This window comes from Falco cherrug, chromosome 5 (assembly GCF_023634085.1).
Source record: "Falco cherrug isolate bFalChe1 chromosome 5, bFalChe1.pri, whole genome shotgun sequence".
Classification (NCBI taxonomy): Eukaryota; Metazoa; Chordata; class Aves; order Falconiformes; family Falconidae; genus Falco; species Falco cherrug.
Window position 1 is genome coordinate 49,349,622 of NC_073701.1, and position 12,690 is coordinate 49,362,311.

At 42.3% G+C, this 12,690-nt stretch overlaps 1 long non-coding RNA gene across 2 annotated transcripts; it reads right to left on the reverse strand.

Moving 5' to 3' along the window:
* LOC129736274 (uncharacterized) lies at positions 1 to 11,247 on the reverse strand. Of its 2 annotated transcripts, XR_008732627.1 has the most exons (4): positions 4,150 to 11,247; positions 1,886 to 3,252; positions 1,181 to 1,258; positions 1 to 424 (listed from the first exon to the last, which is right to left on the reverse strand). It is a non-coding gene; the product is annotated as an uncharacterized LOC129736274 (long non-coding RNA). The 2 variants fall into 2 exon arrangements; XR_008732626.1 differs by having other exon boundaries at positions 1,886 to 11,247.
* Between the last annotated feature and the right edge of the window lie 1,443 nt (positions 11,248 to 12,690).

Genomic DNA, 12,690 nt, shown 5'->3' on the forward strand with positions numbered 1-12,690 from the left:
TTATTTTCTTTGTTGCTGCTTTTATTTGTGAAAATTCTCAGCTTTTAAACTCTGTACAGACTTTGTGACCTGGAGGCAGAGGAGAGATGGTAATGGAGTAGGTCAGCTCTTCTGTTTGTTGCTTTTAAGGAAAAGTTCTAGTGCTTATTGAACGGATGAATTCTGGTTGCCTATGGATTTTCATCTTGTGGTTGATTGCAAACTCTGATTAAAGCTTCTCCCAGGGAAGGGGCACTTACAAGAGCCCTCTCCAGGGTGGGTCCTCTAATATATGAGCTCACACTTCAGCCTTTCCTTCAGTCAGGGCACTTCAACAGTCTCCAGTCTGTCTGGCTGGCTATTTCCACAGGATTTATAAGAATATAATTATCTTCTGGTTCATTTAATTCATCTTTCATTCATCCAACAAATTCAAAAGTTATTGCTGGCAAACAGAAAAGCACAGCGTGATTATATGAGACTGGGCTAAAAACCACCACAGGCCTTCCCTCCTTCCCTCTCTCTCATGCACTCGTGCACACACACACGCGCGCACACACACAAAGAAGGAACAAAATGTGTAAAAATGCTGTAACATACACAAGGAAAGAAATTAAACCTAACAGGGCAGGCGCTCCCCCACCTGTACACTCACCCCTGAACTGCAATGATTTCTGAAGATTTCCTACCAACCTGCAGGCTGGTGGGAATTGCTTCTGCTGCTGCTTCCCACCCGGTGACTGCCTCCCTGCTGTCCCTGAGTGAGGGAAGCATCTCCACTGCAAACAAGACATCCACTACAACCATGGCTGGGGCAAGCTCAGCTGCCACCAACAGCAGCCAGCCCTTAAGGCCAGACCCGCAAAGCTGAAGGATCTTCCTATCAGGAAAAATAACACTGTGACCTGGGAAAAGATAAAGAGGACCCCAGAAAGATTCACTTTACCTTCCCTTGTTTCTTTCTGGTCCGCGTCATCGTAGCTTTGTGCGGAGCCAGAAATGGAATTCATCTTTTTAAACTAAATGTCTTCATTTCTCACCATAAAAACAGGTCAAGCACAAATCTAAAAGATGTTCCTTCAACACATTTTCTGCCATAAATCTAGCTGGTGTTCCACTGTTTGTTGCTGCAGTGTCTACTAATCTATTCAATCTCTTTATCACAAGGAATTTTGTTACAGTCCCATTAGTAATTACTCACAAGTTTTAGAGTGCTGTCTCCATCCAGTGGTGAAACGTTAAAATGCTGTTTTCCTGCAGTTTCAGTTTTTCAGACTTTCTGCAAAGCATCAAATTAATTAAGTCCTGATTTTAAATTGCACAATTAGTAACTGGATAACTACATTGAAACACCCTATATGAGACCTAAAAACGCCCATTCCATCTGTAACAAATATGTGGTATTTTTAATCTAAAAATCTCCTCAGAAAATGCTGTGTGTTTTAATTCTTATCCCCCTTCACTCTTCATCTTTCCCTTTGAAAGCTGATACTCTTCTGCCGATGTAACTGTGTCTGGAGACACGAAAGCAGAGTCTCACCCACCTCCCTCTCCCTTTCCTCCTCCAGTTTAATCCAGCTGCATCAATAACCTCCTCTTTGCTAATGTAAGAGAAGAGCGCTTCTGGCACTTCACATTTTTCAGACCTGGCAGCAGCAGAATGCCACTACAGAGAGTGTGGGGTTAGACAAAGTAATGCGGCTTCACCAGCAAAGGCTCAGTAATTAGTTAAGCTCCTGGTTCATTACCTTTCTTATGCGGTGTTGATTTTAGCCACCATGGACAGAAAAGAACAAAATGCAGGCAGAGTTGGCTATCAGTACCCGAAGGCATGCCAGATTTATTCCTCACTGTAGCAGTGCTTTCAGAGTCTTTCAGAGACAGGATGCCCTAGCTTGACTCTTACCTTGCCCTCCAGGAATATGTTCTTGTTTCCCCTTCTCTGTTTTTGGCGTGGCCTCAGCAATCATTTGTTCCCAGGTTCTCCTCACAAAGAAGAGAAAAAATGATGTCATCTCAGTAGGGCAAGGTGTGAAAGGTTAATTCAGATGATAAATGGTCTGTGCCAGGCTCTCAGCAATGTTACATTGACCTGCTTTTTGTTTTGTTTTGTTTTCCCTAATTGCTTTCAAGTATGCCAAGGTCTGGCTGATCTCCAGAAATCAGGAGCAGAAAAACAGGACAACCCCATTTCTAACCCACCTCCTTGGACTACACTCAAGGCAGCGCTGGCACAGTTCAGGCTGGGGGTCTTTATATTCTGAGCGTGCTGCTGAAGCCTGTGCAGATGCACTGTATGTTCTCTCTGTGTGTGAAGCTGCAGTGAGGGATTGGGAAGAAATCAATTTTTTCAGTGTTACCTTTCAGCATTTTAAATCCATGTATGGCCCATTCTCTTTTGAAAGTATTGCAGCTCTGAAGTTGATAAAAAAGAGTTGGCAGTAAAGCTGTGCCTGAGATGTTTGAAGAGTTTGCTGCTGAATGCTCTGTTGCTAATTCCATCGGCTGCCAGGTCATACCCTTGATTCCATAAAGTTTTGAAGTTAGTCTTGCCAGGAAGTTCAGGAGTGTTTGGACCAGCTCCTTGTTTTGGATCGCTTCCTAGGTTACAACCTTAGCAAACAATTCAATGCATTCAAATGGTCCTTCTAAACCAAACAGGCCTGGCAAGCTACCAGGAGCACACAAAGTTATGTGTGAAAATACACTGAGAATCTAGGTTTAATCTCTCATTAGTCCGGAGTGCAAATCCGGAAGTACTGAGGATAATTCTCCTTTCATTGTTGAAGTGCTAAGGAAAGCTATTAATTTTTATAGAAGGAAATTACCTCCCTTAGGAAAAGCATTAGTTTATAATAAAACTATGAATTAAACAATCTGTCTTTTCATCTCACACAGAATTATTTAAAAGAGATAATTCAGATTTTCTCCAAGTCTCTGAGACTTTTTCCTATCTCTTCCTAGCCAGCTCTACACCCACATACACCACCTACCATGCTCAGGCTCCATTGTCAAGGAAAGCATTCAGGCTGGACTTGGCTGGTTTTGCTGGCTCTTTGAAGAAGATGCTGAAGGACATCTTCATACCTTAAACAGCCAGATGAGGGCACCTGAGAGCGGTCTCCTCTGCTAAGGAGACGTTCTGCAAGTCCAGCAACTTGGTCCCAGTGCTAAGGGACCAAACCTGCCCTGAGACAGGGCCTCCTGCCCCCACTGCTGTTTAGGTGGATCCCACATGAACTGTGCTGCCTCAAAAGCATGCTTCTTTTTCCACTAAAAGACAATCAGAAAGGAGACAAAATTACTATCCTTACCATTCAAAGACAGAAGTATGGTGCCAAGGAGGTGGTTTAACTATTAATCTGAGAGCTACCAGCAAGTGCAGGCAGAACACAGGCTCCTTCCTTCCTGGACAGTTTGTATTCAGTGGGGATGTGATGTCAGGCTGTAGCCCCTCCTCATCTCATTTACTGCTACCCTCATCTCCATTTTACATCTTCTTTAACCGATATATTTTCCTAAAACCTTGCTGTTAAGAGGTACTTGTAATCACCTACCTGTCTTTCCAGACAATTACAGTGTTACAAAGATACACACTCCTGTTGAGGAGACAGGAACTGACTATGATATTCAGCTAATTTATCAGTTCCCAGCCTTGCTCCCTGTGACTCACAAATTTTCTGGCCCCATCAGCCTGCAATGACCTGAGAGTTCTCCACCATGCTTTACATGGAAGTAACTCTAACCAATTTACAATGCCCCTGAGAAAAGGCCCTGAACTGCCCAAACTCTCATATAAGTCATTCATTGTATTTAAATCCTCTGGCACATGGAATTGAATAATCATGTACCCCTTGTCCAAGGAAAGAAAAACTAGATCATAGCAGTCTTTTCATGAAAAGCTTCCACTGTCTGTTAAACTAAACCAAGTCAAGGCAGCCACCACTCATTTCTTCGCTGTGACTGAAGAGTTTCTGAACACCCACCCCTATGACCAACCTTGCAGGGCTTTTCTTAAATCCTACCAGTCTTGTTCTGAGTAACCAGAAGAACCGGCAGTGACCACAAACAACTGGATCCTTGCCTAGTTTGTTTCTCAGTCATCTCTCTTGCTCAATCACACAAATAGCTCCAGGCTCAAGGACAAGTAGAGTTGAAAAGGTTACTTACCTACACCCAGCACGCAGAGACTGTTTACTCAAACTCTTTCCAGCCACCTTCCTAATCCCTACTAGGGAACCCCTCCAAGAGCCAGTGTTGATTATTTTCCTCCCATAGTCCACATGATGACAGGTTGAGTCTTTTTAAAAGGCAGTAAAGAGCAAGTAATAGCAATGCCAAATGAACTTCCAAAGAGTCTCTTCCTTAGAGCCAAGAATCTCTCCCTTGGAGCTGACTGCATATCTAAAGCAAAGTTTGCTGTCTGTTTTCCAGGTCTTTACTGTGTCACTGTGCTGTTCTGTCTGAGTAAAAACATTCTAAGCCCTTCCAGTATATCATTAGCTACAGGGCTGGTAAACATTGACTCCCCTTCTGTGCCTAGAGGATTAACTTCTTACAACTGCAGCTTGTGATAAATAACTGAACCTTGAGGGGGGGGAAAAAAATCTATTGTCAGAAATCCTTCCTGACACAGCATTATTGCACTGGGAGCTGGGATTTCTCCACCTCTGTTCCACCATTCTTAGGTTAGGACATATCTGTGACTCTGGGAACTCAGTTCACTCTTGCTTTGCTGCTCTCAAAACAAACACTAATTCTGGATGGCAAGGAGGACAGGACACCCTTTGATATGACTGTGCTCCCCGTATCTCACAGCTATGTATGGCTGTATCTGTGCTTACAGTTCGGTGTCACAGAGGTACAGACTCGGGAGAGCACACTGTTGCACAGTAACAGCAGCACAAGATACTCTGAGTGTGTATCCATGTTTGTGTATGAGTTCGTGTAAGAGCAAGAAAAAAAGAGGGGACGATCTCAGGTGTCCCTGAGCAATCAGTCCCCAGTCTTTATAAAACTAACCAAGTAGAAGAGAAGATCATTTACAAAAGTAGATCGGAACCCAAGGTATCTTTTCTGAGAAGCATTTTTATCCATGTGTTTGGCTTTTCAGGGAGAATACAATATGCATGTAATTCTAAGAGATACACACGGTAAAGACTTCTGAAAATATCTTACTACTTACTAACTGAGGAAGCTGCAGTCCATCCTAACTGCTGGCCTCTCCAAACTAGCTGAACTTGTTCTACGTAAGTAATAGTCCACTGACCAAACCTTCTCCATGACAGTCTGACTTCACAAGCTAGGACCTGGGTGTCAAATCGGCGCATGATATGTAACAAATCTCTGTTCTGGATTTTCTATACTCCTGCATATATATTTTCATAGCAAACTGTAAAAAAAAGATGTGGAATGCAAATAAGACTCAATTTCTTATACTGTTCCTTTAAATATATCTGCCTTTCTTTTCTCTTGATCTAATTACTTAATTCTCTCTTTAATTCTGATCTGTATAATTCAGATTGTATCACTTCCAGTTATCCATTTATTTTACAATCTAGCTCTCAGAAGAGCAGGCACAGTAGTCTAGCTTGTAAGAAATTACTAACATGGGTGAACAAGAGAACAACTGAAGTTCTTTGTTCTAATAAAGAACATTAACAACATTAATGAATAACACTAAGCATGCAGTCAGAATTTGTCCTGAAAAACCACAGTACAGAAAAAATCAGGAGTAACAGGAGACAGAACTGTATCTGCACAGAGAACATTACACCGAGCTGAGCAGGAATGCACCAGCAAGACCACACTTGCTAGAAGACATACCAACCAGCTAGAGGGCGATCACAAAAAGCAACAGAATGATTAACAAACTTAAATATAGTATGGGATTGTAAGAGTCTTAAAACATCAGAATGTCTGCACTATCTCAAATCTAGTACTCTTGTCTCCAACCGTTCCAGTACATGAACACCTAGGAAGATTAGCACAGGGTAAGCACATCTGGTGGTTTTCCCTTCTGCTCCCCCCACAGCTCCAAATATTTTCTGCTCAGGGAATTCCTGAGCTTGAAGAGATTTATCTGTTTATTAAACCCCAACAGAAAACTCTTCCAAGATTTGTTCCGTTTCACCTTGAATCTGTCTCATAGTCTTGTCAGCACCCTATTTTTTTGCACATTCTATAAGTCTACCATCTCTTGCATGACGAACTGCTTATTTTCCTGGAACTGAATGGTCCTTGTAGCCCAAAAGACAGTGAACAGTCAACCCCTACCCATTATCTCATTACTACTGACGACTGCAGGTGTCTGCATACCCCCTGCCACTTCTCAAGGCTGAAGAATGCTAATCTGCTCTAGTGAATCCTCCTGTGCAAACCCTTCCATCTCATTATCCTTGCTGTCATTTTCCAAATCCCTTCCAGTTCTAATACGGTATCTTGAAAGTAAGGGGGTCAGAGCTGCCCACAGTAGTCAAGGGACAGGTAAACCATGGATTTATAAGGTGGCGTAACAATGTTCTCTTTGTTGTTTACTCCTTCCTAAAATGTGGTTTGCTTTGGTTATTGCCCCTAAGCACAGAGCTGATGTTTTCCTGGACCTGTTCCCTACAGCTACAAGGTCTTGTCAATGGTAACGGTCACATCTAGGCCTAATATTTTTCATTTTACCCCTTGACCATCACTTCACATTCATCTGCTTTGAATTCCATTTGCCACTAATTGTTCAATCATCCAAGCTGCTCAAAAGTTTCTCAAAAACACTCATAAGTAGTGAAGCATCAGAATTACTTGCCATATAATAAATACAAGATAAATCTGACGCAGTATCACTAATGTTTTGCTTCAGTGTGTTACGAAAGCCACACTTGAGAACCCTGCACAGGAAAATACCTCAAATAATTTTTCCACAATTGTATCTGCCTTAAATGGCAAATCTTGTTCTTTTCTTCTTTCAAGTTTTTAGTATTGGTTTATGTCCACTTCCACTTCATACAGCTCTACAGCTCAGTTGAGCAACTATGAAGGTTTTGTTCCCTAGGACAGCACTATTCCACAGGAAGTTACAATAGTCACTGATACTGCTAATTTACTTCTACAAGAAATAATTGTGAAGATATCACTCTTATAGCTGTTCTTTCATATTTTTACTGCAACAAAATTTTGAGGACTATTTTTTTCCCCTTTTACAACAGTTCTTTGTAACGGTTCCGGCAAGAAGAAACATAATGTCTACAGAAAGAACAGCATGTCAATTGATTTCTGAAAACAAAAACAAACAAAAAAAAACAAACCAAAACAACCATCTTTCTGAGGCAAAATAATCTCCCAGGCAGCATTTTGGGTACATGTTTGCTTGCTGTTTTTTGAGATTTGAAATGGAGTAAAACCTTCAAGCATGTTCAGAGGAAACAAGTCTCTATTTCTAAAATATGTTAGGTGATGAATACATTTTCTGAGCCTAATTTGTATATTTATTTGCCTTGAAAAGAATTGTATGGCTTACAAAAACGCACTAAAGGATGGCTTGTTGTTTATTTCATAGAGTACGTTTCTGTGGTCCTTAGGCTTTATGGACAGCAAATAAACAGATTTATGATATTGTTACAATAGACTGTGGTTCTCATGAGGTGTGACAGCTGTTATTTTATAGTACTTAAGTCAGTGTGAAGTGACAGTCAGCCACCTACTGGAAATGGCACATACAGGCATAAATGATGTATATCCACATGATTCCTGCAGCATGTAAATGCAATAATGCAGCCATATTCCCTCTCTCAAATGCACTCCCCTTGGCACATCACGACCAATTACTGGGCAGCTGTGATGCTCTGTGCCAAACAGCCCACTCTCCACACCTACTCGTTATTTATGGCACAATCCACCCTTTTTCAAACATATCGTCTTGTTGAATTTGCATTTTTTTCGTCAGCATCCTTTTTAATCCACAGATGTGAAAATAACCACGTTTATTTTCTTCATTAAAGATTCACATGTGAAAAAATACACTACTATCAACATAAAACAGAGGTAGTTCCTGATCCACCTTCATCACAACAGAAGAAAGATGTTTTGATAGAAGTTCTGCATACACAGAACATGTTTTGTAACAGCCAAAACCATTACCTGATGCAGCATGTTAATTTGACACTGATTCAGGAGGCAGGAACTGACCGAGTAGAGTCAAAATAACTTCATTATAAGGGTACAATATCAGAAGCCAAGAAACCTGGCCTCTCTTCATGGCTCTATCTCAGATTATTTATGTAACCATGGGTAAATCAGGTCAGGGTTCAAACACATCTAATAAGTTACTGTGGGCCTAAGCAGCAATAACTCACAGTTAACTACTTGCATTCTCATAGCCAGTGAAGGACACGTAAGTTGATCCAAATACCTTGGACGTGGGCAGACATAAAACAGGACTTAGAAAAAGTTAATAAAACTCAGCTGACAAGGGGATAACTTCACGAAGTGCCATATGTTGCTTTTGTCAGGTGCCCATAAGCTGAAATAAATCCTTGTTTTTAAGCAAGTGTAAAACTACCTGTGAAGGTCTAAGTGCTCCAGCCACCTCCTTCCAGCATCTCTTACAGATCCTTGGTTATTTATCATGTGTTAAAAGTTGTTTCCATCAACACAGAAGAAATCTTGTAAGAGAAAACAGTTAGCCTGCTCAAGTTAGTAGTCTACAGGCTCACCAAAGTAGGCGTTTTTGTTTTGGTTTGGAGCAAGGTTGGAGATTTGTTTTTATTTTTAACCTTCAAGGTTATCATGCAACAAGCTGATCAAAAGTAAATTCACTCTGCCAGGTCAATTTTTTTTTTTTTAAAACATTTGTAGGTTAAATTTATATCAGCAGATTTTCAGTAAGATCTCATCTGTCAGCACCTGTCCCGCTTTATGTGAGATTGGTTATCATTTGTCCTCCCACAGACAGAATAAAAGGAGAAAACCAGTACAAAACTCCATGCTGTGTACTTCGCTAACTTAACAGGATATGGAGAAAGACAGGCTGGAGGAAATTAGATTGCTGAAAAGGATTTTACCATTTCAAAAAAAGTCGTTGGGTTGCAAAATGTTTTTTGTATGCACAGACTAAAATGAACTGACAGAGACTTGCAAAGCAAGTAGAAGTATAATAACTATAGTCATTGCCAAATGGGAAAACTAGAAGGACTGGAACAGAGTATCATCAAAAGGAGAAAAAACACAGGTGGAGAGGGGTATAAGAAGAGGAGACAATGTGTTTCTTGATTTTAATAACACTTCTACCAACAAGCCACAAGCTCTGCATTCAGCTCCTAGCAGAAGCAAGCTATGCTCCACCTACACAGGTACTTATTTCACTTATTTGTACACAAGTGATAACATCTGCATGCTGATCTCGGCAACACATGGAGCACTCCATCTGCCCCGCCTCCCCACCTGTCTCCAAGTCTGAGCGACCAAGAGGTAGCAGAACCATCAACCCCAGCATGGGTTAGCTGCTTGACAGGCCAAAGACCCCTATTAAAACAACTTTCATGTCACCAATGTACATGTTAAATCACAAAGACTGAATCAAAATCATTGTTCGTATTCATTAAGGAATTTGGGCAGAACAGAGAGTAATTTTCTTCCTCAGCTGGAGCTCTGCATGCTCAGCATTACCATCGTGGCATTTCAGTGGGTTCCCCTATTGAGCCAGGTGGAGTCTGGTGAACACTGCCCCATGACAGCCATTTCAGCTCTGCTTTATAATTTGAGTTCTCTGAAGTGCCTATTGTTGCACGGCAGAAGAGAAAGGTATGTTACTCCTGCCCTGTGGGCATAATACACAAATTTTCATTAGATCACTACCCAAAATCCTGCACATTCAAGGCTAAAAAGATCTTGTAAGTGCCAGGTGCTAAAGTGAAGTGGATTAAAGTCAAGTGGGACCCTTCAGACAAGGCTCACTTCATCTTTCCTATTTCACATTTAGCATATTCACTTCCATGCCAGCAGGAGATGAAGGCAGTATCATCAACAGCTAACCATCTAAAATGTCTTCTCTCACATCTAGATAAAATTCTAGTAACACAGGGTCTAACAAGAGGGTTCAACTTAAAACTGGAAACTAGTTTCAGAAGACAGCAACACAAGTATAGCACCAGGGTCAGCTGATGTGGACTACTCAACATACTGTGCTTCTAGAGCAGGTTGAGCCCATCCACACTGAAGAGTAGATGTTCTGGACTCTGAAACAACACCCTTACCTCCGCACCCAGACCAGGCTGTGGACACCATCCTGCAGCTCATCTATATTACAGTACATCTGCAGCATCCCTGAAGTTACTCCAGGACTCACAGCTACATGTACTGTCTGCCCCACAGTTCATGTTATTAAAACCAGCTTCCATTTCGCATCACAGGAGATCCATGTTTTGGAAACCAAGCTATAGGACGAGTGCTTGTATCACCTAGATCTTCCACAATTCCTGATCTTTCTTTGGAGCCAAGCCAATTCCCCACCACCACCACACACTCCCTAGTCAGGCAGCCATACCTGGAGAACAGAGGGCCACATAAATACTTCATCTAGGTCCTGAAAACAGGAACAATTATTTTCATCCTGACTACTTCCTGGAGAAGCCCCCAGGTAGAGGTTGCCATCCTCATGCAGTGAGGAGTGCTGTGAGGCATAAGGAGCTGGGTGAACCGTAACACCAAAGCAATCATTGCAAACATTATTTCATCCAGTTCCTCTGCATCCAGCCCGTAACTGTCTCTGCTTGTGCTCCTGGCTCCCAGATGTATGCTAGCCACAATTCTTCACCTTAGGACTTGGGACATTACAGCCCCACAAGATGTTCATGAAATGAGCTACTGACAGAGGTCCTCTCTACCTTAACTCAGACAGTACTGGTTTACTGATTTCCTCATTCCCCTCTGTCCACTCTGGTTTCCTTGTCAAAGTACCCCATGCAATCAAAAAAAACCTCAACACAAGATGATCCATTTCCCCAAACATTCATCAGCTCAGTCTCACTTGCACCTGCAAGTCAAAAGAGCCCGGGGCAGTATTTGCAAAGCCCAAGCATCAGACCCACACAACAGCAACACCCTATGCATCCTCAGTGGAGTAGATAGCTCTGAGGTCAGGCTTGCACTCCCACAGCTGCCAGACACTGGCACCACTGATCGAGGTTACTGCCAGCACCCCTGCCTGTGGCTGGAGAACGGGTGTCAGGCTGAGCAAAGATGGGTCAGGCACCTCATGGATACCTTTAAGAACTTCATCAGTTATTGCCACCCTTGAGAAACACACAACTCTCAACTGACTCACAACACAAGTCAAAAGAAATAAATAAAAGCCCTCCCCCCCCAAAAAAAAAGTGAATATATATATACATAAAAATTGATACCAGGCGTACATTCATTCCTTGGACTGTCCTAGAACAACTGCTTGGAAAAGATGGCCCACCATCTCCAGCTAGTGTCTCAAAGCCTTCACAGAACACTGCAGTCATCCCTACCAACTGGAACTCCTCTGTAGCACCTTTTGGTGCAACTGCAACTACAGCAGGAATGACATAAGCAGTAACGTTAGTTTCAGTGTTACCATTGTTCTTAAATTAAATGCTATTGAATCTAACACCACTGCTCCGTAGGTAACATGCCCCACGTAAAATGTTGGTTTCCACTGTGCCTGAGCTTTGGAGTACATCACTTCAAAGGCTTTTTGCATTTTGCTTGGTTTGGGGTTTTTTTAACAAACTGAAATCAAGGATGAATTACAGCCTTAACCTACAATTGATTCAGACTCATGCTAGGAGAGACTGACAAGTCAATTGATACCACAACTGCTAAGTAGCCTCTACGCAGCTGGTCTCTGTCCAGTCCCTAAAGAAACAGGTGCCCACATACCAAAGGTAGCAGCAGGGCTGTATGAATCACTCGCTACCCAAGGGCAGACCCATCAGGCTCAACCACATCAGACACCAGCGCAAAATGATCCTCTCAACAGCATTTATTATGAGATGAGCCCCATACACAGCACAGTCAAGGTACTCTGCACAAGGCCTCTGTTTCAACGCCGACAGGTACTTCTGATGTAAGTTTTCATTTTACAAATATTTAGAAAAAACGCTACACACCTCAGCATAAAAGTATAATACAGATCTTCCACATTTTGAGGACTAAACTTGTTGGAGAAAGTAGCTTTGCATGGTTAAAATGGCAGATTTGCTTAGGTCCCAGAGAAGACTGTTCTAATGAGAAATGGCCCAATGAGACATACAGAACCCCAACATTTTTATACCCTCCACCTTCTAAGGATCAGACCCAGAAAACAGGAACTTTAAAGCAAGAGTCTTGGGAGTCAGCTTTCACACCAGCACAACAGCATCCAAACCTTGGCTTCAGAAGCTGCACTTTTCAGTGGCAACCCAGGCCAATCCACATTGGTTGTACTGCTCTCCTGCATCTCAGCAGGGCAGTCAGAGCACAGACAGCAGGCAGAGCCAGGGCAGTTCAAGGCAGAGGCTTTCAGGTCTTACACCCACTGCCTCTCAGAAATGCCTCTCCTTTTGCACAGGCTTTTTGTCCGCTTGACTCACAGGCATAACACCTAAACTCCAACCCATTCCCGACATCTCTAAAAAAACCCCATGAAACCAGGTGAAATTAAGTCAATTTCTTTCAGCCTCACTCCTTTCCCCCCTATCAACCCCATCAGCGCTTTCA